The sequence below is a fragment of the Thunnus maccoyii genome, chromosome 7 (genome assembly GCF_910596095.1).
Source record: "Thunnus maccoyii chromosome 7, fThuMac1.1, whole genome shotgun sequence".
Taxonomy (NCBI): Eukaryota; Metazoa; Chordata; class Actinopteri; order Scombriformes; family Scombridae; genus Thunnus; species Thunnus maccoyii.
The window spans coordinates 28,412,347-28,417,697 of NC_056539.1; the positions used below are offsets into that span (position 1 = coordinate 28,412,347).

At 39.0% G+C, this 5,351-nt stretch overlaps 1 long non-coding RNA gene and 3 other non-coding genes across 4 annotated transcripts; 1 reads left to right on the top strand and 3 right to left on the bottom strand.

The window, feature by feature from the left end:
• Positions 1-314: 314 nt before the first annotated feature.
• On the bottom strand, positions 315-386 carry trnah-gug. Its single transcript has one exon. It is a non-coding gene; the product is annotated as a tRNA-His (tRNA).
• Positions 387-755: 369 nt separating this feature from the next.
• On the bottom strand, positions 756-827 carry trnah-gug. Its single transcript has one exon. It is a non-coding gene; the product is annotated as a tRNA-His (tRNA).
• Positions 828-3,184: 2,357 nt separating this feature from the next.
• LOC121901155 lies at positions 3,185-3,544 on the top strand. Its single transcript, XR_006097185.1, has 2 exons — positions 3,185-3,271; positions 3,352-3,544. It is a non-coding gene; the product is annotated as an uncharacterized LOC121901155 (long non-coding RNA).
• A 1,142-nt stretch (positions 3,545-4,686) lies between these two features.
• On the bottom strand, positions 4,687-4,758 carry trnah-gug. The gene has a single exon. It is a non-coding gene; the product is annotated as a tRNA-His (tRNA).
• Positions 4,759-5,351: the final 593 nt, after the last annotated feature.

Here is a 5,351-nt window from a genome sequence, read left to right on the forward strand (position 1 = left end):
GTTGGGAACCACTGCTCCACCTCAAGCAGCTACAACAGTAACATGATGCTTCAATATTAATAAGCCAATGATGTCATATATAATAATATATTAATCAGAGAGACTAAACCAGTACTTTTACTTAGTGAATACTTAAATACTTTTACTTAGGATTTTTCATTGTAATGGAGTATTTTTACATGGTTGCATTGGTACTTTTGATTAAGTAAAGCATCTGGGTATTTCTTCCACCACTGTGTATGACTTCACTCATTTCAACTTTATATGGGGACTTGGGGGTCTCCTCTGTGGATTACATGGCTCCTTGAAAACACTGCCGTGACCCGGATTCGAACCGGGGTTGCTGCGGCCACAACGCAGAGTACTAACCACTATACGATCACGGCGAGCTGCACTTCAGATGGTAGCCTACTTATTTCCACAGAGATACTTCACACCTATATTAGTCAAGAAATTCATTGGGTGAAAATTCTGAAGTTAGAAATCACAACAAAGTCAGTCATATATGGTAACATATCAGTCAGAGGGACTAAACCAGCACTTTTAGTTTAACTAATACATACGTACATTTACTTAGGTTTTTTCATGCAGAACTTTTAGTTGTAATGGAGTATTTTTACATGGTTGTATTGGTACTTTTGATTAAGTAAAGCATATGGGTATTTCTTCCACCACTGTGTATGACTTCACTTGTTTCAACTTTATGTGGGGACTTAGGGGTCTCCTCTGTGGATTATTTGGCTTCCTGAAAACACTGCCGTGACCCGGATTCGAACCGGGGTTGCTGCGGCCACAACGCAGAGTACTAACCACTATACGATCACGGCGAGCTGTGCTTCGGGTGGAAATTTGTATGTTTCCACAGGGATTCTTCACACCTATAATTCAGTGAGGTGAAAATCCTGAAGTACATATGAATTGCATACAAGTTGTGGGAACACTAAAAAGTCTAATGTAAGACATAATGCAAAAAAATAAAGCCCATGCTTCAGAAGAGAACAAGTGGATAGAAAAATATGGTTATTTGAAAGGGTAACATAGTATTATGACAGAATTGATACACTGTTGTGTTAGTTCAGGTCTGAGATCCAGACAGCGGTAATACACCGCTATATATATTAGGGATGCACGATATTATCGGCATGTCATCGGTATCGGCCGACATAAGCTCTAATACTTCCTCCACTACTGTGTATGACTTCACTTGTTTCAACTTCATATAGGGACTTGGGGGTCTCCTCTGTGGATTATATGGTTTCCTGAAAACACTGCCGTGACCCGGATTCCTGCGGCCACAACGCAGAGTACTAACCACTATACGATCACGGCGAGCTGTGCTTCAGATAGAGATGTGCATGTTTCCACAGAGATACTTCACACCTGTAATTCAGTGAGGTGAAAATCCTGAAATTAAAAATCACAACAAAGTCAGGAACAAAATGAAGTAAGGATTAAATATATGTGTCAGACACTTTCAGTTAAACCTGAGTTGTAAATCTGGGATGGCCAAACTATTGAGGGTCATATGTCAGGGTGCTGACATATGAATTGCATGCAAGCTGCAGGAACCCAAAAAAATTCTAATGCAAGACATAATGCAAAAAAAGCCCGTGCTTCAGAAGAGAACAAGTGGATAGAAAAAAATATGGTTATTTGACAATGGGTAACATAGTAGTATGACATAATTAATACACTGTTGTGTCAGTTCAGGTCTGAGGTCCAGACAATGATAATACACAGACCTGCACATTTGGACTTTTTTTTTTTTAGCATGACAACAGCTGAAAGAAAGAAAACATTTGATACTCTGAGGTAACCGGCTCAAATATCTCATTAAGGTTAAATTACCTTTGTCTTGATGTCTCAACTTAAATGATTGATTTAAGGCAGATCCATGCAACACCTTGGTGGTTTGACTGATGATAACAGAGGCTTCCTGTAGCTTTAACAACATCATCAACTATTACTTGTATAAATTTAATCCCATTTGTTTGTTCAACATGTGAAATATTGATATCATAATAGAGTTTTATGGTTTTTAGACCAAATGAATTACTTCGTTTAAAGAGTCAGCAGATGGAAATAGTAAAATACTGGTCCACATGCAGGAGAAGTGCATTTATATGTGAGGTCTTCTTTCTAACGGTGCCTCTTACAATTACAACTTATATTAACACAATGTAAAAAAACACAAAACAAAATAAAATCATTAATTTGGAAGTCCTCACTGGAAATAACCTCATAAACTCTTGAGGTAAAAAAACCCCCAAACGCTTAGGCTGTTTTCTTAGAAACTTGTTATTGTTCCCTCTCAGTTAAGGTGTAATCAACTCACTATCTATTACAAAATACAATATTTCACTCTTGAATATTTGACCTGTAGTGGGCATGATTATACTGAACTCTTGGGAGATGCTGCCCCCAGTTGGTAATTATGGATATCCACTGTTTGAAAATCTCTAACATCTCCTTTTTGAGGGCAAAACTGAGTCCTGTATAATTCATAAAACACTGACATTGTGTTTGAAAGTGTTACACAAATCAAAGTTTTTATTATATTTAAATTATGTTTGGGATTTCTCACACTGTAAGAAGGTTATAAGCATGGATGGAGTATGATGCAATGGGCCTCTGGGCACAGACATGCAAAAGTCCCTCCAACCCTCCTAAATAAGCTCTCAGACGGAAAGAAATGAAAAAAAAAAAAAATGATGCAACATCTTGCAGGTGAAGCAGAGCTCACAGATGCTGCTGTTGGTTCATAAACTGCACATGAACTCCAGTATTTAAATCACACTAAAGATGAAGAGTCTTTCAAATCCACACTGACACTCCTCTGTACAGATAATATAATAAATACTAAAACATGCTACAAAATATTATAGGAAACCATCAGAGGAAGTCTCAGATGCACGTTCTATTTCCCTAGACTGTTCTGATTTAAATTGCTTTACTAATGTTAGTGTATTTGAATGAAATGTTACTCTAACCTCATGATGCTGTGCTGATATAACTGTTACATCTGCTCCTGCTGTCTCTCCTGACACTCCCTCCAAATCTAATTCTCTGTCTTTCTAATTGTTGTCACTTCCCCAGTGGCTCTCTCCCCCTCTTCTCTCTCTGTGTGTGTGTGTGTGTGTGATTGTCTGAGTGGAGACAGGTGTGCTGGAGTCAGAGCAGAGCCCCACCAGCTGCACCTAATCCTGCAATCAACCCCACCTATATTCTCAGCTCTGGCACATCCACTCTGCCAGATTGTAGCCTCTGTTCAGTCAGTTCCAGCTGTTTGTTCATACTTCAGTTACCTGTTGCTTTGTGCATAGTTTGAACCTGTTTCCCTCTTCCCTGCAGTTCCGTCTGCTCTGCCCTCCAGCCCCTGTCTCCTGGACCTTGTCTCCTACTTGTCTGCTCTCCTAACCTGGACCCACTGAGCTCCATACCTCACCTCTGGGATCTCTGCCTGGCTCTGCTCTGAACCATTCCCCGTGCCTCACCTGGCTGACTTAACCCTGCAGTCCTGAAAATAAACACTGTTTCACTCCAATCCTGTCCTGTCTGTGTTCGCACTACTTACACACAAACTTATATTGAATATATAAAAAGATCTTTAACTGAGCTCTGTGACTTTCCAACAAAAAAAACCTTCAAACTGGGCCTAGCTGTGGCCAGTAGGCCTGTTAAGTAATGCATCCATCCCAGTGATGGAGAGTACTCTAATACTGTAGCCTACATAAGCACAAGTTTCCTACTTCACTAGAATTATCAGCTACATTTTGAACAGTAATGTTATTGTATGACCAGTAATGGAAAGTAACTAAGTACATTTACTCAAGTACTGTACTTACGGTAAGTACAATTTTGAGGAACTTGTAATTTACTTGAGTGTTTCCATCTGATGCTACTTTGTACTTTCACTCCACTACAATTATTTGACAGCTTTAGTTACTTTTCAGATGAAGATATGACACAATGGATAATATAACAAGCTTTTAAAATACAACACATTGTTAAGGATGAAACCAGTGGTTTCCAACCTTTTTGGCTTTTGACGTCTTACAAAAAGCAGTGTGTAGTCGTGGTCACATTTCAGATGTCTATGAGTTGTTAACAGCTCCACCAAATAGTAATTTTCCCCTCCAAACTTCTCACATGGTTTCATTGCAGTAAATGTTAAAATGATCCAATATTTCACAAAAAAATCAAAGATTAGAGAAAAAGTCCCAAAACTGAAAACAGATTTGTGTATCTGTATAACTTTATTTTTTCTTCTTACCTCTCTCATGAATCATCTCACAACCCCTCAGATTTATCTGGCGACAGTTTAGAGGGACCTGACCCCTAGGTTGGAAACCACTGGACTAAACTTGCTAACTGTAGATAAAGTAGTTGAAACTAGCTCCACCTCCAGCAGCTACAACACTGATGCTTCAGTATTAATAATCTAACGATGTCATATATAATAATATATCAGTCAGAGGGACAAAACCACTACTTTTACTGCAATACTTTAACTAATTCTTATGTACTTTTACTTAATTTTTCATGCAGGACTTTTTTTACTTTGCTGTAATTGTACTTTTACTTAAGTAAATGATCTGATTACGTCTTCCAGAAGTGTGTATGACTTAATTCATTTCAACTTTATGTGGGGACTCTTCCGTGGATTATTTGGCCTCCTCAAAAAACTGCCGTGACCCGGATTCGAACCGGGGTTGCTGCGGCCACAACGCAGAGTACTAACCACTATACGATCACGGCGAGCTGTGCTTCGGATGGGAACGTGTCTCATTCCACAGAGATACTTCACACTTATATTAGTCATGACACTCAGTTGGGTGAAGATCCTGAAGTTAAAACTCACAACAAAGTCAGGCACAAAATGAAATAAGGATTAAATATTTGCGTCAAACATTTCCAGTTAAACCCGAGTGATCAATAACATGCACGTTGAAGGGATGATTGTATAAGTAAAGTAATGCATCACCCCACAGTAAAATCTCGGGCCACATTCTGGTCCGCAGGATTTAATGTAAAACACTAATGTACTCTATTTTTTGGCAAATTTGTACACGTCAATCCAAGCTATTACTTTCTGCTTCGGTGGAATTAGATTGTAATCAATGACAGGGCAAATTAGATTTTTGGTTTTGGAGGTGTCGAAAAATACGGTGAGAGTGACACAGCTTCGTTTTTTCTGTCTCTCAGACTCTAGGGCGTGGCTTGTGGCATTTTAAAAACGTATTCGTTATCTGATTGGCCGAGAGCTGTGTATTCATACGGATTCGCCGCATTCTCTTCAACCATTGGACCAGACGTAGCCATCCCTCACATTTTATTGGCTGACTAAACAA